We start from the raw sequence: 22,332 nt of genomic DNA, 5'->3' as shown, positions 1-22,332 counted from the left end.
GAATGGAATATTTTGTGGAGTTGCAGTTAAAAAAAACCTCCAAATGTTTCCAACAGACTAAAATTTGCTAGAAAAAGTACAAAAATTAACTGCACTATGTAACAAAATGTTTACTTTTTCTTGTTCTTGGGCAGAAAAGTGTTATTTCCCAATTGCTTATGGCTAAAGTAAATGAAGGTCTATTTTTCTCTTCAAACTTGCTTTTGTGATCTGGGTAATGAAATTTTCAAATTTAACTATTTTCCAGAACATTCCAAGTATATTCAGTGCTGAGTAGCTGATAGAGAATTTTCTCGAACTTACAGGAATTTTCAAGAACTTTTTAGAATTTTCCTTAGTAATATGTATACAGTGGCTCACCACTCACCACTTCAGTTTAGTTCTAGCTGCCTAAGTGAACACAGACCTATTTGATTTTATCAGAGATGGTATCAAGAAACTGCAAGCATTCTCCAAATGCATTCTGCTATGTATATGGCTAATTATCAAGACGAATAAAAAAGTACTCCATGACAGCATCTGCTAAAATGTGTGAAGCCTACTAGACATATTTCAACATGCCTGTTGGGGATCAAGACAAACCCTGGGCACCTCATGTTACCTGCGAGCACTGCGAAAAAACTCTAGAAGGTAAGATGGACAATTTTTGCTTGCTTAAATAGTAAGATTTTATATTACACAAATTTTTGACCATTTAAATTTAAATATCTTTTTTTTAATTTCTAACAGTATAGAAAAAGTATCACATAAAATATTTTGCATGAATCTCTTACACATTAGTTGTGAATGAAATAAATTTATTCTTCATAATAATTTTATTTTGCTCTTCTGCAGGATGGTACAGATGGAAAAAGAGAGCCATGAATTTGGTGTGAACCCACTGACCACTCAAGCAATTGCTACTTATGCATGGTGGAACCTATCAAATGTCAGGCTGGCAAGAATGCATCTACTATCATGTATCCGGACCTTCCATCATCCGTTGCTCTAGTGCCACACTGCCCTGAACTCCCTGTACCCACTCTGCCAGAGAGAAAGCAGCCATCCTCAGAGGAGGAGGTAGATGTTGAACATCCAGATTACAATTTCAGAGGTGCAGCAGGTGAGAGAAACCCATACTACCTCAACCAAAGAGACCTCAATGACTTGATCAGAGATCTTGGTCTAACAAAGTTGAATGCCAAGACTGTATTTTGGGGCTGCTATGTGAAAGTGATTTACATTGTACATCTCAAAAAACTACTCACTTCTAAACATTTTTGTTCAATTTTGTATAACTTTAGTATAAATACATGTAAATTGTGATTCATATGTTGTTTTATTCAGACCTTATGTAAATGGAAATGTGCAGATTTACTCATTTTTACATAGAAAATAGATTTGTTTCTAAATTTCATTATTAAGGTCACAAAAGCAAAGTTTGAAGGGAATAATGGCCATTTTCTGTACTTTTACAACATAAGCAATTAAGAAATAACACATACCATCCAGGAACAAAATTTGTGTTACATAGTGCTGTTGGTCATTGGAAAAGTATGTTATGGATGGATGAGCTCAAGTGTGAAATATGTGATTCAAAATGTAAATTGTATGTTCAGTTGTAGAAAGATGAATGATTCTTATTTCAATACATAGCACCTACTATGAACCATGAGGAAAAGCAGTGTGGTGATTAGAGGAATGTTTTTCTGCTGATGCAGCAGGAAATATTTTCAAAGTAGATGAAATAATAGACCAACACAAGTACCATGGGATACTGATCTGTCATGGTATAACCAATGATTTGGGTATTATTGGTAAGTAATTCTATTACTAAGAACATAATAACCCCAAATATTCATCCACAGAAATTCCTTTGTTAAGAAAGAAACTGCTGGAGTCATTCAAATGATGCAGTGGTCCCCACAGAGCCACAGTCTCAACCCAATTGAACAGATCTGGGATATGGTAGATCAAAAACTGGACAAATCAAATTTTAATTCCAAAGAAGCTTTCTGGGAGTGCATTAGTGACATTTGGGTAAAATCCCAAAGGGCACTTTGATTAAATATGTTGCAACAATGCCTGAAAGACTGTTTGCAGTTATTAAAGCAAAAGGGACACGGACACAAAATATTAACTGTTTGCTGAAATCAAGCACTTCTACTGAGTTTCTGTTGCGTTAAGTATAAAGATTAATAAAGTTTTGATGTTTTACCTTGATTTACCTTCCATTATTTTTGAAAATAGAATGAAGTCTAACTTTTGACTTTGTCCTAACACTTTCACATGGTACTGCAAATACAACATCATCGAGATAAACACCCATTGATATATACACACACACACACACACACAACATCGTCAACACACAAACTCCCAGTTATACCTATATACGTTGGGTTGAAGCATAAACGCTCAGATATTGTTACGTATTGTAATTTATTTCGGGCGAGTCTCAATTTATTATGTTACGTATTACTATTTCAAATAATGGGAAATTTGAATTTGAATTTAAAAGTTAATTAAATGTTAATATGTATTAAATTTATGTTATTTACCAACAAGATTGATACACAGTTTTCTTTCCTAACACAAATATGTTTTAATATAATATAAAAAATAATACAATTTATTGTAACGATTATTACTATTAGTTATTACGAAATAATGATTTATATACAACATTTTTACAAACTTGCAGACTGTACTGAGCTTATATCCGGTCTGGAACTGAATGTTTTATCGACGATCCAGGTCTACGATGAACAAATTAATTCTAAGTTGATATTGTCATACCTTCCTGAAGCTAGCTAGCTTGATTGGACTCACACCGGTGAATTTTACCGATGATGGTATTTAATGTTCTTGTAGAAATTCTAAAGTTTGAAGTCGTTCACTGAAGTTGTACGGTTTGTAATGTTCGAAATTATAAACGTTCCTGGTCAAATTCCGTAGTTTCCAGATTAATGGACGTTAATCACAATTATAACTTCCTAGGCCTAAAGCACACTGACTGTAGCTGACCAATAACATTTTTCTCTGTCTCTCGCTAGCTGCTTTTTACACGAATCATGCGAAACTCTAGAACATCCACTAAAGTTCGCTTAACAACAGCACTGTCCGTCATAAGTATTATATATGTACATAGTGCATTGTTGATTCTTACGCTCAAGAATCTTGACAGGCATGGTCAGGTGGTTGCAGGTTCAAATCCCGTCACACCCAAAATGCTTACCCTTAAAGCCGTGGGGCGTTATAACCTTACAATCAATCCTCTATTAGTTGGTAAAAGAGTAGCTCGATAGTTGACGGCGGGCGGTGATGATTAGCTGCCTTCCCACTAGTTTTACACTGTTAAATTAGGGATGGCTAGCGCAGATAACTGTTGCGTAACTTTGCACGAAATTCAAAACAAACAAACTCAACTTTCTACAGATTTCGAGAACAGGTGGGACATGCACAACACACAGTCAAGAATATACGTCAAATGCAAAAATGAAAATATACAGAAACAAGCGTAGGCACTAAAATTTACAACAGTAAATCTGAGATAAACTTCAAGTTTTACTATCTTACTTGTGATAACCTCTACATTTATGGCGATAAGCCTCCGGCAATAACTCGTATGCTTTCAGGATAGCTGCTTTAACCTTATCGTAATTGGTACAATGTTTGAGAGAGCAGAGAATAAGCTACTTGGGCTTTACTTGTCAAATACACACACACACACACACACACACACACACACACACACACACACACACATAAACACACGCAACATTGTCAAAACAAAAACACCCAGATATACACACGCAACATTGTCGAAACAAAAACATCTAGTAATATATACCCATAAAATGTCGAATCACACACACACACACACACTGATGAAGGAACTACAGGGTGTTCGGAAAGCACTGTGCAGTTTTGTCTGTTAATAAATGTATAAGTGCACAGTGGCTTTCCGAACACCATGTATGTGTATTTTACAGCTTTCGACTGTGTGAGTAATGCAATGTTCTTTGTGTATCTGAGTTTTCGTCCAGTTTTTCTTTATTGTCGGACCTGTAATCAAGAAGTGGTGAAGGTGTGAAGTAAATATCAACATGGATATTACACAGAGATATTACACGTTTGGGCTGAAACTTGTACTTTTATAACATGGTAGTTACAAAAGTACGTATTGCATTGAATTGCCATGAGGTGGGCATTTTTCTAGTTTTCTCAGCTGTAAGATTTGAAGGGTTAGCACTGAATTTAATAACTTGAGTAAGTAATTTGTGTTATAAAAACATGAGTCCCTCTGGAGATATTAAACGACGTCACAGAAATATAATGACGTTCCAGTAACCTGCATCGTCCATACGATCCTCGTACGTGTTATTAGTATTGTGAACTTGATGTTCACAGCAGAATTTGAAGAATTAGGGATATTTACTTACATTTTTCTTAAGTTATTTTAACATGAACGAGACGAACCTTCTCTGATAACATTGTGATAATATTGTTGTATTGTTTCATAAATGCCTGTGATGAAGGTGGTGTTTCTGAGTTATATTTATGTGTTTTTTTTGTTTTTTTTTTAGTTTTGATCGTGTGAATTTACTCGGAAATATTTTTAAAGAACTATTAGAATCTTCATTTTAATACATTTATATTTTATTCACATGTACACGCACTCGCACACACTGCTCATCCCATAGGACAGTGGTAAGTTTACGGGTTTGCAACTGTAAAATCGGGGAGTGCGATTCCCAGCGGTGAACGCAATGTGGTTTTCTTTTAAAACAAACGCAGGGATTCTATGTCTGTGTATAAAAGTTTAGGTAAGTTTACACTGAAATAACATGGTGCCTTTCATCCTACAATGTAACTTAAACAATTCCTTTCACTTCCGAAATGGTGAAATTTAAGGATTTAGAGGTTATGTAAGACAGGTCAAATAAAGTTTTGTTCAATATCTAGAAGAAAAAAAAATCTTGCTGTGTTCCACAATCAAGTAAAAATGCTTTCTCTTGTAAAAACCTCTTGATTTTGCACGGTTTCAATTTTGTTAAAATACAACCATTGGAGGGATGTTAACACGTTTAAAATTATCCTTTCATTAAATAGGTTTTGGTGCTTTAAACTTTGGAACTTATGTTGATAGACGTGCTCAGAGCACGTTTGACAATGACCAGTTATCTCGCTTCACCTACGTGTTTTGAACGGGAAACTGTCGCAACCTGAAAAAGAAACGCTGAACTGGGACAAAAACAAGTAAACAGTTTATATGCGTGACGTAGGTGGCGCTAGAATAATTCAAAATGTAGCATTGTATGGACCAACGAAATTTATCAAAATTCAAACCGTTTCATATGTGTATGTATGCCTGAATATTTTACGATGAACTGGAAATGAGAAGAAATAATCACATTTTGATTTAATAGTCTTCAGTGAAAACATTTCACATAGAAACTGTTGTATTAAAATTAAAATCATCTCGTCTGGTGTTGTGATAATTTGTTTTTAACAACAATAAAAAAGTGAAGCAGAACAAGTTGGAGTGATCACATTGTAGAGTCAACACGCAAATTTGTTATCTATGGTATTCAATGTAAAATTCAAAATAACCATAATTTCGATGTTTTTTGTTATTTTTAATTTGATTGTCTGAAAACATAACTGTCACTAACAGTGATTGTTGGAGATAATGAACTATTTGAAAACACGCATTTGTTATGGTACTAAGGTTAATAAATACGTATAGTTGTCATACTCAATTCCACTGTAAAGGTACATGTTACGTACATTGTATTGTCCTTCTTACGTACTTGAAGCCGTGGGGTCATTATAATGTTACGGTCAATCCTACTATTCGTTGGTAAAATAGTAGCCTAAGAGTTGACGGTGAGTGTTGATGACGAGCTGACTTCCCTTTGTCTTACACTGCTAAATTAGGGACGGCTAGCGCAGATAGCCCTCGAGTAACTTTGCCCGAAATTCAAAACAAACCAATACATACTTCGTGTTATTTGGTTATTCTAGGTCCTAGATTCAAGTCCTGGTACCGGGTACCTTGTTATTTAAAATTTTATGTTAAATCTACCTTTGTTTTATAACTGAATTTTGATATATATATATGTCAGTAGTGTGTGGATATACTTTGTATGATCCGTTCTGTGTACCTGTCATAACGTAATACGATGATTATACTCATAAAAGCTTTAAATATTAACGTTATAGGTTTGAGGATAGCTTAGTGGTAAAGTACTTTGTGTATTAGCCAGAGGTTCTGGGCTGAAGTCCCGGTTTTTTCACTGGTATAATTAAGTGGCTTTCGTTAAAGAAGCTAACACTAGAACATGACGTTAAATTTTATACAAAGTTAAATATTCATGTGAAGTTGTCAGTGATAGAACCACTTTTCACTTTTGATATATATTTGATATTGAAGCTTTGTGCCTCATCATGTTTACTATGTACTTGTAACACTGACCATGTGTTTCATGTTTTCTAAGTCATGTGACTTGAAATAATACTTTAATCTTCATTATCAGAGATAGGAAGGAGTACGTTTGAGAGATAAAATCGTGAATCAGAAATATTTGTAGCCCAGCATGGCTAAGTGGTTAAGGTGCTTAAATGTAACCTGAGGGTCGCGGGTTAGTATCCCCGTCACACCAAACATGCTTGTCCTTTCAGACGTGAGGACGATATAATGTTACGGTGATAGAGTAGCCCAAGAGTTGGCGGTGGGCGGTAATGACTAGCTGCCTTCCCTCTAGTCTTAAACTGTTAAATTAGGGACGGTTAGCGCAGATAGCCCACGTGTAGCTTTACGCGAAATTAAAAACAAACAACAACAAAAACATAAGTATTTAACGTAAGAAAGAGAAACGTATCTATTATCATAGTTTACGTATTAAAAGTAATTGTTTTTTGGTAGTTCATCGAACATTTGCAGCGCTCGATGTCCGTGACACCCTTTCATTATTGAAGTGAAGGCCTATCGAAACTAGGGAAAGGTTGCAAGCTGAGTTGTATTGCCATGACTTACCTCAATCAAGTTAGTGTACAGGCCGGTAGTTAGTCGTGATTGCGTATTGTTTACAGTTGACGAAATCTATTTGCTCGATATTGCAGACTTTGTGGTTTAGCTCGCATGGTGTTATGGAAGATAACGGATGAAACACAGACAGGAGTGTCGTCTGTTCTCATCTAGTCTCTCAGTGCATATATAACTTTAAATATTATTATAAGAGAAAATGCTGGAAATCGCATTTGGTTCCTTACTTAATGGTAAGATTTCTATCTTGGATTCCTGTTTTAACACTCGTGACATTTTACTTTAAATAAGTTGGAAAACTTAAAAAAAAAAAGAATGTCATGATTCGTCAGCAGCAGTTTTGTTTTGTGTTTTTTTCGACACGTAGAAAATACAACTTATGCGTATTACTGTATATAGGTAGTAGCTACCAATATCAGTTGAGTTTACATTATAATATATACATATTGTATTTATCTGTGCTTTGTCACTTGACCATTTAAGCATCATTAAAATCTAACATTTCTTAAGAGTGTCTGTGCCAAGGCGATTTTTGAGACTTTTACCACTTTATTGTTGACAATTAACCAGAAATACTTGTATGTAGAATAATTAGAATCTTCATTTGAAGAACAATATTTATATTCTTTAGCCATAATTTCTCTTATTCACATAGGACTGTGTCTTCGTCTGTGTGTGTGTGTGTGTGAGTCAATTTGTGCTGTACAGTATAATAACCTTATCTATAATTAAAAGTGAAATCAAAGAAATAATAAAAACATGGCCTGTTGATTATTATGCTGGACTGTGAAAACTTCATGCAAAAAAATATTGGACTGTAAAATCTGGCTTAGTACTTTGGGGGGTCATGTTTATGATTAGGGCTCTGTTTGTTCATTTTATCTATTCTGGAATCTAAGTTTCCATTCACGTTTCTTCTGGGCATGGTAACTTGAAGGGAAGGAGAGAATTCTGGCATTTGAGTGCATCTTTTATTGGGTATAGTGCTTGAGTTGACATCATAACATACTGCTTTGGTCTTGTTAATAGTTGCTATGATCAGCTAAGCATCTTTACTATTCTTCTGTAACTGGTATCTGTAAAATTGTGGCAAGCATTAGTGCAACTCCTTTTACAAGACTTCAAGTGTAGTAAGGCAAGTGGACAACAAATTTTATTCTATCCTAATAAAAACCTTAATTTTCAAAACCTCAAGGAGGGATGTGAAGAGGCCCCAAACCAAAAACTGCTTATATTCTGATATCCTTTTGTAAATAATCATATGTGCATTATTTCCTATCATCCATTCATTATTTGAGAAATCTTTGCATATATTGGGTTGAGGAATAATTCGCGGAGTTTTTCAAGTTAAAAAAATATATTCATAAATGAAATGCTTTCGCAAAATATTTCATGTCATTTGGTAGATAATTTTTTGCTCTAATAGATGGTGTGTTTGATTTTGATATGTCTTTAATATTTACTTTCATTTTCAGCTCATTAAATGGAATGTCAAATGGACAAAATCGAGCATTTTCGACACCATCTGCTTTTCGCATTTAATTTCTTGCAATTTCGTTTAAAACAATGCATACTATATACCTAGGTATTACATGATAAAGTATCATAATAAATGTTTTGGGTGTAATGTGTTCATGCATTGAAGTATTGTATAGTCTTGCATGTAATGCTTGAATGAAATTATTTAAAAACGCTCACGAATTATTCCTCAACCTAATATATTTGTCTATAAGTGGGTTTTCTCGACATCACTGATTATTCTTTGCATAAAATTTTCTCAGAGGGAGGGCTTAGTTTGTGTGTTATGCTTGGAAACCAAAGAAAGCTGGGAGACCTGTCTGTCATGTTTATTCAGGACAGCAGTTTGTTAATGTTTCCTTTCAAATTCATAACTGATTATATTGTTTAAACAGCTATGACCCAAAGACATTGGTCCTTTTATTTTGTATCATGATGATAAGGTGATTTTCTGAGAATTGTTAAACACTCAGATAATGTCTCTCACCATTATAGTTCCTCTATCCAACTTTTCTTCCTGATTTCAGATTATTAATAAATGAGTCAAGATCATTCTTTTAAATTTTTGGTTTGATGGTCAGAAGGAATGTAACAGATTTTTCAGGGAGATGTTGTGACATTTCGTTTCTTTAATGTTTTTCTTAAAAATCATGTAGTAGGAAGAAATTTCTTTTATCTATCTATCTATAGTTTGAGGTCATTGCCATCCTTTTCTCAATTCTGGGAAGGATGCCATGGATCTCTCAAATTATAGGCTATTGACTTGACTAATTCTTTAGCAAAGATGGCTAGTGCAAGGCTTGCTTAGGTTCTTGAATTAAATCACCACTTTTCCAACAGTTAGCATGGCTTTTCCCATGATAACAACCATCATAGGCTTAAAACACCCATTAAGAAAACTTTTGTTAGAAGTAAGCATTAATGTATCTTTGTTTCATCTTAAAAGAGATGTGATTCTGCCTAGAAGTACTGTTTTCTTAAAGACTAATATATATGTTGCATGATCATTTGCACATTTTTATATAGAAAGATATCTTGATGTCCAAAGTGGATCAGTTATTTCAGGATTCTTCAAGAAAGACCTGAATGTTGTATGATGAGCATTACACTTCTTCTATTGAAGTTAATAGTAGTTCAGAGTATCTTCCTCCATTTCAAACTTTTCAAAGTTGATGGCCCTCAATTTTTTAGTTACCAGATATGAAGATACTCAAGAGACAGCTTCATAGTTTTCATAATTTAGTTTGTAAGTGGACTACTGCAAACATATTTCACTTTCCACATGTAGAACTGTTTGTCTGAATTTTTATCACTAGTGGGATTTGCATCTTTTGCCCAATTCTTGGGCTGTAGGCTGCTTTAATACATGCAATGGAAGAAACATAGTTCTTAGTGCTGTTCCTTAACATTAAACCAACATTTAATTTCTCCCACCAAACAGTTGAAGGTTAAGCATCTTAGGGCATTAAACATTGTTTAGACTTTCTCTTTAGCACCTTTAAGAGCAGACAGATGTTCTTTGTAATGACTTTTATGGTACATTTAGATTTACTGATTTCCCTGCAAGTAAAGGTAGGAGCTGTAGAACTAGAAACCTCCAGAAAATGTTTTGTGAAACAAAGTGTGGACTATCTTAACATTGGCAGAATTTGAAACAAAGAAAGAAACTGGACTAAGTATATCATACAGTGAAACAATCTTTAATCAGTCACTCACAATCACAGTCAAAGCTTTTAACAGTATGTGTATTTTGGCACTTTTGCTGGCCACTCTCATTGTGAAACAAAGGATATTCTTGACCTACAAGTGGAAGGATTATTGTTGCATTTTTTATACAGTATCTATTGTGCTACAGTAATTTTTCTTGTATGAAAATGTATGTAATATGCTACTTGAATAACCTAATTCTGTGAGTAACTAAGCTGAAAGGAATTTGTTGGCTGCTTTGACTCACTATCTATATTAATAACACGTGTTCAACATGTACATAAAATTGGAAAAAATATATATATTAACTGAGGGGAGGTAGGAAATGTATGCTTGCACACTACACTTGTCCTCTTTCCCTTTACCTTAAGGCCAAACTAGCTATATCTAACTTTAAAACTTAAAACAACAATTAAAATACCCCAAGCTCTAGTCAACTTACACTGGTCCATGCAAGTAACTTGTCCAACAATATATACCAAGGAAAATATCAACTTTATATACTAAACAAAAGATCACAAGTTATAACAGGAGATGAAATACGACACAATCAAATACTAAAAACAAGACACAATATCAGGAATAATATTTACAAGGAATGAAATAACAAACCCTTGTAAATGGAAATTACATACTAAAATACAAGAAGTACAAAGTGTTAGTAATAAGATAAAAGATGCTGCTTTCAACATATAACTATTTCTTTGTAAAACAAATTTTTTTATACAATAATAGAAGTAAACAATGTAAAAACTTCATCAAAACAATATATTTCAACATTAAAAACTTCAAAACAAAACACAAAGTAAAGTAATATTTATTTTAAAAAAACAAACTTGTAAGACATCTTCTGAATTTTTAAAGTTTATAAGCTAACTTGGTGATGCATAATTCACCCAAAGTGTGAACTTTCTATCATTAAAGATTATATCAGTAGTTTTTAATGAAGGCCACAATTTAAAATGGGTTTTCCTCAGTTGTGTGGTATCAGCATTCAGGAACCATAAGCATATGAACAGCTTACACACTGTACTTCATTCTGCAACTGTAGTAACACTACCTTTATTTTACCATTGCTTTCACCAGTACCAGTCTTTTTGATGGTTATATAAACATCAGAACTTGAGTTGAATGACAGTTGAAGAAAAGATATGTTTGGTCACACTTCTCATCTGAATTATGTACAAGTTTTAGTGAGAGAAGGTAATGGTGCTGCAGTCTGGGAGAAGTTAGCAGCTCATCTGAATTATGTACAAGTTTTAGTGAGAGAAGGTAATGGTGCTGCAGTCTGGGAGAAGTTAGTTATAAAAACTATTAAAAATAGGTATGAAAGATAAATGTGAAGAAGGGGGTGGGTAATAAATAATAATAATTAGTCCTAGATATCACAAAGCAAACAAACTGCATGTTGTGAGTCAAATGCTCTGACCACCAGGACACTTGTCGAGAGAGAGAGAAAAGTTTTATGAATAAGATGGCTCCAAGAAGAGTTCTCAAAACTTTATCAGCTGTGATTAAGGATTGACAAAGTGGAACAGCAGCAAGAAGAGAGACTAAAAGGAAGTTTTACCTCTTCTTTATGAACATGACTGGAGAAATAAATAAGATAAGATGTATGTATGATAGGTATATATTTAATGGCTTCTAACATAGCAAACCCACCAGAGCATAATTCAACATCATCTGTTGTACTGACTCTTGCACCCCAGTGGCACAGTGGTAAGTCTGTGGAGTTATACTGTTAAAAACTGGGTTTTGATACCTGTGGTGGACAGGGCACCGATACCCCTTTGTGTAGCTTTGTACTTAATAATAAACAACAGCAATACTGACTCATCCAAGTTTTGTGTAGTGTGTTTAATAATCTTGTATTACCTTTATTTCTACCATTACAGAGTAGTGTATTTATATTACATGATCGGAATGTGGTTCATACACTTTTCATTGCAGTTTAAAATTTAGTATGCTTTCATATTGAAGGTTGGTGACGTTTTCTGCAGTGTTGCTCATGAGCACTGACTAATCTCGATGTGACTCAAAACAGTGTAATCATTTTGGGATACACTCTGCTATATGAATACTTAGAAAGGTTAAACCCTTGTTCAAAACAAAATTTTTGTTGTTTGCTTTTATGTACTGTTAGTTTGGTGATAAACAAATGTGGAGAATACATTTTGCAGTACTTTTCTCGCTGCTAATTAATTATTATATGTTAAAACAAAATTTAAATTTCAATCCAGCTAACACTGAATTATATCGCTACACGAAACAGGATACACGTTTATGTTTATCAAAATTCGCGCTATAATTATGCGTTAGTTTTCTCGCTGCTAATTAATTATTATATGTTAAAACAAAATTTAAATTTCAATCCAGCTAACACTGAATTATATCGCTACACGAAACAGGATACACGTTTATGTTTATCAAAATTCGCGCTATAATTATGCGTTAGAATAGAAAAGGTCGTGGCAAAAAACAAAAATTAAAAATACGTGACTATCATGTTAAAGACATGTTCTTAACAAGGGCACAAACGCATTATAAATGAATGGATTTTCTGTAAATTCACTATGAAACGAGTGGTGGCAAATGCTAATTACATATTGTAAATCATATTTATAAAATTGAATGTCGTTTTTTTTAATTATTGTTTATTGAAGCAACATTAGCATATGTACGAAAATAACGACAATATTTAGCCAAATTATTCAACAAATGGAGATAACAAAAACAGCAAAAAACATGTTTGTTCAAAATAAATGGAATAATTTCAAGGTCCGACCCAGAGTGACAAACTGGAAATGAAGTTTCTGATAGAGTAAACAGTGAAAATTATGCAACGGAATATTTTAAATTTTGAAATATTATTGCTATTAGTTGTATAATAAAGTACACATAATTTACAAATAATATATATATCACAAAAAAGTTTGAGTAAAAATATATATATTCTGAGTTAAAGTTGTGTATCTTACCAGTTTTCATTTCTTGTTTTCAATAATAAATTAATATATACAAAACCTTGACATCCTAATTATTACCTTTGTTACTTCACGCAACGCCCAGTTGCCTTTAGTTATTGTGTTTTTCTCACATCTGTCTCAGTTGTGCTTTGTTTAATTGTCAGGATTACATTTTTGAAGTAGGCTACGGTTACTGCTCATGCATAAGTTTAGAATGTCGCTAATATATTTGTTGCACAGTCAGTAATTAAAATCAAGGGATGACAAATTTTAGTCATAACGTTGTTGAGTACTAGTATGAGTATAAGAATTAGATGGTTACAAGCAATTTTGTGGTAATGCGGCATTATACACTTTTTCCCCGTTTCTTTGAGGTAAAATAGTTACATTTCTATACTAATAAATTAAAAAAAGATTTTCTTTTTTGAATTTCGCGCAAAGTTACACGAGGGCTATCTGCGCGAGCCGTCTCTAATTTAGCAGTGTAAGACTAGAGGGAAGGCAACTAGTCATCACCACCCACCGCCAACTCTTGGGCTGCTAACTTTACTAACGAATAGTGGGATTCATCGTAACATTATGACGCCCCCCCCCCCCGGGTGAAAAAGCGAGCGTGTTTGGTGCGACGGGGATTCGAACTCGCGACCCTCAGATTACGAGTCGAACGCCTTAACCCACCTGGCCGTGCCGGGCTTAAATAAGGAACCACATGCGTGTTGTGGTATTACAAGATTTATGTTTAATTTGTTGACAAGCGCAAAGTTACAAGGAGGGCTATCTTTGCTGTGCTCATCATGGGTATCGAAACATGGTTTTTTAGGAAGAGAGGAAGGCTTTATAAGTGTTTATTTATCAAGTTTGGCATAAGCAAACTTATATACTATTTGCATGATTATCTAGTGAAAGACAGACCTCGTCGTCAAAGATTTGTAAAAATGTACATAAAAACATGATTCTTTACCCCAAATTTAATATCATTCTCTAAATTTACCGATGATTTTAATAAATAAAAATGTATTACGTTGTTTAGTTAAAGCTTTAAGATTTTGTGAATTAGCTGCCAGGTAAAAAATAAATAATGAAATTTTCAAAGAAGTATAACGGAGTTAATTACACAGATGTTTTCAAAAAAGGACTTTTTTTAAACCTAAATATTTTTGCAACACCAACTATATCGTTATGTACCTGTGGCTACTTAATTAGAAAAAAAATTCTCTTTATTGCTTGAAAAAAGGTTTCATGGGATATTTAGATTTAATACCATAAGCTCTGGCTGTTAAAAAGTATATTCATGTTAAAATAATTATTTTCATACTTTGCTAACATAATACCATAAATTTAAACCACGACGAGAGCACGTGGTTCGGTGTGCTGTTCATGCCGCCCTGTGGCACAGCGGAACATTTGTAGACTTGCACTACTAGAAACAGGGTTTCGATACCCGTGGTGGGCAGAGCACAGTTACCCTTTTGTGTAGCTTTGTGCATTATTCCAAACAAACTTAATGTGTACTGTTCATAATGAAACCGTTTATATATATGTATACACAAAAATGTACGCACTCTTTTTGAAAAGTTGGGAACTTCGTTTTCGTGGCGATGTTGAAACCAATGTTTGATTATTTTGAGGTTTTTATTTCGATTAATTGCCTTATTTTCACATTGATGGTGATATCGGTGTGACAAAATGGTGCAGCAGTATTATTTAGTATAAATAAATGGCTAAAGTATTTCGTAATTTGATGTCATTTGCGAACGATTTAACTTTCACTTCATAGCATCAACAAACAACCGTTTATATTTCATTTGACTTGAAGTGAGGTTCATAGTAAATTTGATAAGGTATGAGATCAGTGATATGGACTTTGTACTTTGTCATTTATACTGAATTTTCAAGTCGCAAGATAATAAGATATGATATTTATTAAAGAAATGAAGCTATCTAAAGCTGGTACTTGTGTTTACGTGTAGTTAAAACAATATTTAAACCATTTTTGATCTTTCAGGGGAACAAACATTACTGTTGGCAGTCAGATCTAAACCGATAAGGCAGAAATGAACGAAAAAAACATTTATATAAGAATCTGAAAACAACATTTTAGGTTAATATATTTTAGAGCAAAACCACAATGGGCTAGCTGCTGTGCCCATCGTGGGGAAGCGAACCCCAGATTTTAGTGTTGTAAGGCTGTTAAGTTAAAACTAATGACAAAAACGGACAATGCCTGATAAATATACAGATTTAAAGTGCTTTAGTTAATGATTTGGTTCATCTCGATATTGACAGCCTTTTGGGAACTATAACACCTCCTGGGCTTGTCCATCGCTGAAACAGCAGTAAGTGTATGGGCTTGTAACGCTAAAATTAATGGTTTGATTCCCTTCGGTAAACACAGTTGTTGGATGTACAAAACTGTTTAGAGTAGGCGTTATTATATAATGTATTTTGTGAGTGAATACGTAATGATTGTTTTGTTTTTAAGACAGAAGTGTTGACGATTGGTTGTTTTAAAAGTGTTGGTTCTGACAGGCTTCGTTACGTAACTCTGTACCTGTCATTTGTTGTGTTTGCAATTACATTTTTTTGTCTGGCCTTCACTATTATTGACGATGTCACGTAACCAAATCTTCTCGTTACCTTAAGTGGCTGTTGTTACCTTACAGCGCCGCTCTCGCGGGTTGTCGAAATTTCGAAACCTCGGATGGGCAAGATAAAAAGTAAAAAGCAAAAGTAAAATTCATTCAGAAATTTGTTAGCGAAAGAAAGCGTGTGAGTGATTAGCCATAATACACGGTATTTTAAAGTGAGTTACACAGTTTAATAGAGATAAGGAGAATAATCTGTCTTGCCAAAGGGTGTTCTAAAGTAAATAAACCCATGTGTGTGGACTTTGATGAAAAGAAGACAGTTATTTAAATTTCAGGATACAACTGTGGTAACAGACTGGGTAGCGTAAGTGAATTATTCACTGATACAGTTGCGATAAGAGTTGAAAAAAATAGTTTAACTGGATTCTAAGGCATTGAATCTGATTAAGTGTGCTTTTGACAAGAAAATATAGTTATTTAGTGTGTTAGATACACCTGTGATATTCTGTAGTGTAAATAATAATTGTACATACATTTGAGTTTGTTTTGGATATATTATTTTAAAACAAGTGGATTGTGTACTGTCTGTTTATTGTTGACATTTGTCGTCAACAATACACAGACACCTAGTGTATGAGAATCCGTATCTCACACGCGTATAAAACCTGACAACAGCAGATAACCCAATGCGGTTTTTTTGCTATAAAAGAAACTCACTCCTGAGCTTAGGTAAGTTGTAGTTGAATAGCATATATGTTTACACTTGGTACTAATGCAAATTAGTTTTTTATACGTGTTTATATTTTTAATCAACAAAAATTCTTATTTATAGAAGTTATAATTACCAAATGTAATTATTGTAAGTAGAATAATTAATGTTAATGAAATACAGTGTTCATGATTATAAACGAATTGTGTGATCAGCTTTCAAGATAAATGTCCTTGATTTGAAGTGTTCACATAATTCACTTTATCACAAGACTTATCGTGTTTCTATATTTGTAAGTCTCTTTCTGCAACTGCATTTATTTGCTGTTAGTCACAGAAAATTTGTCCCCTATTGGGACACGGGTTAAGTCTTCGGATTTACAACGCTAAAATTAGGGGTTTGATTTCTCTCGGAGGGCACAACAGGTAGCCGGATGTGGGGTTGCTGTGAAACAACGAACAGTAATTAGTAGGTCTGCATATTTACGTTCTCTGTGTAAATTAATGTTAAATTTGGGGTTCATTTTCGGGGAATCCTTGTAAAAGCGTTTTTGCAAAATATCCGGGTTTTATAAGAGGTTGGGTGAAAAATTTTATCTTTTTGCAAACTCTGGGGCCAAGATGATTCCTCTGGCATCAAATAAAAATTAGTGAATCCAGTAGTTTAGGAGAAAGGTGTTTTTTGGAAAATCTCCTGGTTCCTCAAAAGGTGGGGTAAAATTTAATATTTGTGCAGTTTCCGGACCGAGACTATTTAGAAGTTAGTGTGATCAGCGCCTTGTGTAGTTGCTTAACACGTGGTTCCGGACTATAACAAGAAGCTGTACAGTGTATTATTTTCTTGTGCCAGAACTCTCTTATGCCCTGGATTAAATTTACACAGAGAACAATAAAGTGTCTGGGTTACAAAACAGTTACTTATAGTTGTCATGATTATATGTGGTTTTGAAACTGAACAAGTTTTTGTATAGTTTTCAACATATTGTATAGGGCCTCACCTCAGTATGTGAATATCTCATGTTAGTTTATCTGTTTATGGTGATAGTTAAAAGGGAATATAAAAGCTTGTTGACTAGTAGTTTTGTCTCAGTTTATTTTGTGTGTTTGTATTTATTTGTTTCATTTTGAATTTCGCGCAAAGCTACACAAAGGCTATCTGCGCTAGCGTTCCCTAATTTGGTAGTGTAAGACTAGAGGGAAGGCAGCTAGTCATTATCACCCACTGCCAACTCTTGGGCCACGAATAGTGGAATTGAACGTAACATTATAACGTCCTCACGGCTGAAAGCGCGAGAATGTTTGATGTGACGTGGATTCGAACCCATGACCCTCAGGTTACAAATCGAGCGCACTAGGCACCTGTCAATGCCTTATATGTGTATAAATTTCAAAACATGATTCAAGTTTGATTTTTAGGGAAATCTTGCTTGCGTTTATTTTTGAAATGTTTTGATCTTTAACTCGACTCCTCTGATTTCTGGGATCACTTCTTGAAAATAACTTTAACATTTAAACACTTGCTATTTGTTTTCGTGTAAATTAGGATATTATGACAGACTGGTTTCGGTTTTTAAATTTGTAAAAAAAAACTTTAGGGTATCCTTTGTTGTGATTTTGCATTTTAATTTACGCCAAAGTAGAAGTACTTTTTAATATCAATAATATTAAAATGTTATAGTTTTCATTGAATAATTGCTTAAGTTTCGCATAAAAATGTAGTTATATAGAGGATAAATTATTTTGCATTTAGTGTAGTCATTGTGTAATTGCATATATATTGAAGTCTTATTTCTTAATGTATAGGTCAGTTTGGAAACAACGTGGCAACGGCAACAACGGTGATTCAACAGCAGCTCCCCCTGTTAACTACCGCTTCCAGTCCACCTCCATACAAAGGGTCTGGAAGTCTACACATCCTTCCGCCCATGATTGTGCCACCTCTGTCCCCTAACCCAGGTCAGACGTTAGATCCTAATTGGCAAGCAGCCAAAGCAACAGTACGTGAGAGAAATGCTGCTATGTTTAATAATGAATTAATGAGCGACGTACAGTTTATTGTAGGCCCTGAAAGGCTCCACTCAACGAATACCAGCACACAAGTACATCTTAGCAACTGGAAGTTCAGTGTTTTTTGCAATGTTTTATGGGGGTCTTGCAGAGGACAAAAGAGAGATTGAAATCCCTGATGTAGAGCCTGCTGCCTTTCTAACTCTTCTTCGGTAACTTGTTTTAGTGAATTTTATATTTAGTTTACGATTAACTTTAAAACTTTTGTTGTTTTCTGAGGTTACTAGTCGTACGACTTTTACAGATATTGGTTCTTATGGACATTTTTGTTTATTTCGATTCGTTGTTTCACTTTCAAAATGCTTTCCAATTTTAGTAAATACATTATTTGATTTTCCAAGTTGTTATTTATATCTAAATACCAGAATTTTTTACATTTTAAATTTTTGTGAAAATTGGTTGTTTTTTGTATACAATGTAAAAAAAGGTAAACTGGCAATTATTAAAATTTGTTTTCACTGTTATTATTCTGCCATATTTTTGTAATACTGATAAAAATTTAAATAGCTTAATAATAGTACTCATACTATTGTTGGTTCATGTACTGCTAAACTGTAAATACATTATTCACTCCAAGTAATTTGTTATTTCTTGAGAATCTTCTCATATTGATAAAGCTAGAAGACAATATTGTAATAGTCTGTGTTGTTGGCTAGGTCCCTTTGGATTATTTGGGATAAAAAATATAATAGAAAGTCCAGCACACTTAACGATTCCCTTGGTTGCTGTAACCAAATTTCACCAAAGGACCTAACGTGGCAAATAAATTAAATTTAAACTAATTTCTCATACCAATTAGTTTCATATTTCACTTTCCTTATTGAAATTCAATGTTCATAGACTAATTTATTGGATGATATTGACAGCAACTTGAATAAGTCATGTATTAATAACTAGCTCAGGTAATAGGTTCCAGATGCCCATCATTTTACTTTATAAACTTCCTTCTCCTTAAACTACAGTACAAATTTTCAGACATATCTAAATTAAAAACTATTTATAACAATACATTTATGAATTTAAAATACATTTTGGCAATATTTGATAAAACTGATAAATATATCAATCAGGCTAGGTAATACATTAAATTGAACTTGTGCAAAGAAATGCTACTTTGCATTAGTCGAAATTTCCAGTAAGTTTCTTCAACATTGAAGTCTTTGAGAGATTTATTTATATGGATTTTAAATTTAAAATAGGAATCAACTTAAAGTATACTTTTATACATATATATATATGTTGTGCACAGCTGATACAGTTAAAATTGATAGTATAATAGTTATACAACTGGTATTGGTTTTCAAGTTTAAATAAAATTATACATTAGTTAATTGTCTTGGTATGTATTTCAGATAAACAAACATTGGTAGTACATCATTTGTCAATTTCCCTCTCTCCCAATGTTTTCAGCTTTTGTATTTGCAAGTAACACTGATATTTTTTATTCAGATACTTGTATTATGATGACATCAGCCTGGAAGCAGATACAGTGCTGGCTACTCTCTATGCTGCCAAAAAGTACCTAGTCCCTCATCTAGCCAGAGCATGTGTTTCCTATTTGGAAACTAGCCTTACTGCCAAGAATGCCTGTGTCTTATTGAGCCAGAGTCAGCTGTTTGAAGAACCTGACCTGATGCAGAGATGCTGGGAAGTGATTGATGCTCAAGCAGAGTTGGCTGTAACTTCAGAAGGGTTTGGAGACATTGATTACAACACTCTTGAAACTATATTCTCTCTAGGGGAGACCTTGAATGTAAAGGAAACAATTCTGTTCCAAGCTGTGATGAACTGGGCAACTGCAGAGTGTCTCTGAGGAGAACATAGAACCAATTTCTGAAAACAAGAGAAAGGTATTGGGAAAAGCTCTGTATTTAATTAGCATCCCAGGAATGGCTCTAGAAGAATTTGCTAATGGTCCTGCTCAGTCCAGGATATTAACTTTACAGGAAACCACTGATATTTTTCTTCATTTTACAGCCAGTAACAAGCCTATTCTGGACTTTCCTACCTGTCCAAGGATAGGACTCAAATCACAGATCTGTCATGGTTCCCAGTCTTCAGCTTACAGAAGCAACCAGTGGAGGTACCGTGGGCGTTCGTTGACAGCATTCAGTTCTGTGTTGATAAGCATTTTATTGTTGGCTTTGGATTGTATGGATCAAGTAATGGTGCTTCTGATTATACAGTAAAAATAGAGCTTAAAAGGATGGGTAAAGTTTTAGCTGAAAAATGATACCAAGTTCTTCTCAGATGGTTCAAGCAATACATTTCATGTTTACTTTCAACATCCAATTCAAATTGAATCAGATACCTTCTATACTGCATCTGCAATCTTGGATGGAGCAGAGCTGAGTTACTTTGGTCAAGAAGGTTTAAGTGAGAGTCACAGTGGGGAATGTTACATTTCAGTTTCAGTGTTCTTCAGACAGCACAAATGGAACTGGTGTGCAAGGTGGTCAGATACCAGAACTAATCTTTTATGGGACATCCACCCATTCTTGAAATGATCACTGTAATAGTGTGTTCAGTTAATTGCACACAATAAGTAATCAGTACATATATACCCTTTAAGTGACTAACAAAATAAATGTATCCATATAATAAACCAAGTCACTGAAAACTATGCAGTATTCATTACAAGGTGGATTATAATGAAACTTACATCACAGACAAGGCTTACACAATAGACAGTAGCACAATTGCTAGAGCTAACAGTCTTTTTTAAATTTCTAATGCCTTTATGCTGCTGTGTTAAACTATTAAAGCATCATTTATGAAGCTGTTTCCCACTGCTTTCTGTATGCTATCATAAATGAGTAAAGCAGACCACCTGTTGGTGGTGATGGATGTGGGCATGATAGCTTTGCAAGGAGGACAGAAATTCTCATGCTTGATCTGTACATTTAATACCAGTAGAAGTAAAAAATCTTTATCTTAACTTAATTATATCTTGGTGTAAATGTTTTTTTAAGTGAAATAAAATCGTCACCATAATTATGATCTGTAAAGTGTGTTTACTTTCACTTAAGATTATTATTTTTTGATATTCTTTAAAAGAAATATAGATACACCAATTAAAAGTATTTGTTCCCACTTCTAATAAGAGAAGAATACATTTAACAGAAGAAAACAAATCTCTTCATTCCAAGAAGGATGATTGTAGAAATTAGTTAAGTTCACTAGTGTGAGGCATAAATTAGAAGATCAAACCTAATTCCAAGATGAATATATCAAGTGTTATTCAAATGTGAACCAAAAATAACAACTAACTGTGAGGAAAGGAGTGAGTTGCTATCTGCTTTGTAAAATAATCAATAGTAACCACATCTTGATCTGTATCAATTAATGATCCATATAAATCCATCTGTTGCCAAGTTGAGCCAGATTGTTGCTACTGAATTTGTTTCTTTTATTTGTAGATGTAATTCACATTATACTCATTCCCCATAGAATAAAGAATAAGTTGTTAAAATGTAGGAAATTCCAAGTTGTCCAACTAACTCAGTGGGTGAAGTATTTCCAACAACTCAGGGTGTACTGCCTGCTTCACTTTTTTTTTTTGTGCCTGACTTATTATGGTGGAGTAACATTTCTTTCAGTACTTCCTGGAGATGCTGGAGTGAGTGCTGTACAACTCTGCAGTAAGACAAGTTAGACTTTCATCCTTCTCTTTTAACCCTTAAACAGCAGAAAGGTTGTAGGTGGTAGCATCAATAGATGATAGCTGCCGTTTAAGGGTAAAACTGGA

At 33.9% G+C, this 22,332-nt stretch overlaps 1 pseudogene across 1 annotated transcript; it reads left to right on the top strand.

Annotated features, from left to right (window-relative positions):
• Positions 1-834: 834 nt before the first annotated feature.
• Positions 835-21,967, top strand: LOC143251660 (BTB/POZ domain-containing protein 6-B-like; annotated as a pseudogene). Its single transcript, XR_013028636.1, has 3 exons — positions 835-1,102; positions 18,321-18,736; positions 20,034-21,967. The product of XR_013028636.1 is annotated as a BTB/POZ domain-containing protein 6-B-like (transcript).
• Positions 21,968-22,332: the final 365 nt, after the last annotated feature.

Source organism: Tachypleus tridentatus, chromosome 1 (assembly GCF_004210375.1).
Source record: "Tachypleus tridentatus isolate NWPU-2018 chromosome 1, ASM421037v1, whole genome shotgun sequence".
NCBI classification, from domain to species: Eukaryota; Metazoa; Arthropoda; class Merostomata; order Xiphosura; family Limulidae; genus Tachypleus; species Tachypleus tridentatus.
The sequence above is the reverse complement of the archived record's forward strand: the minus strand, read 5'-3'. Positions and strand labels throughout refer to the sequence as shown.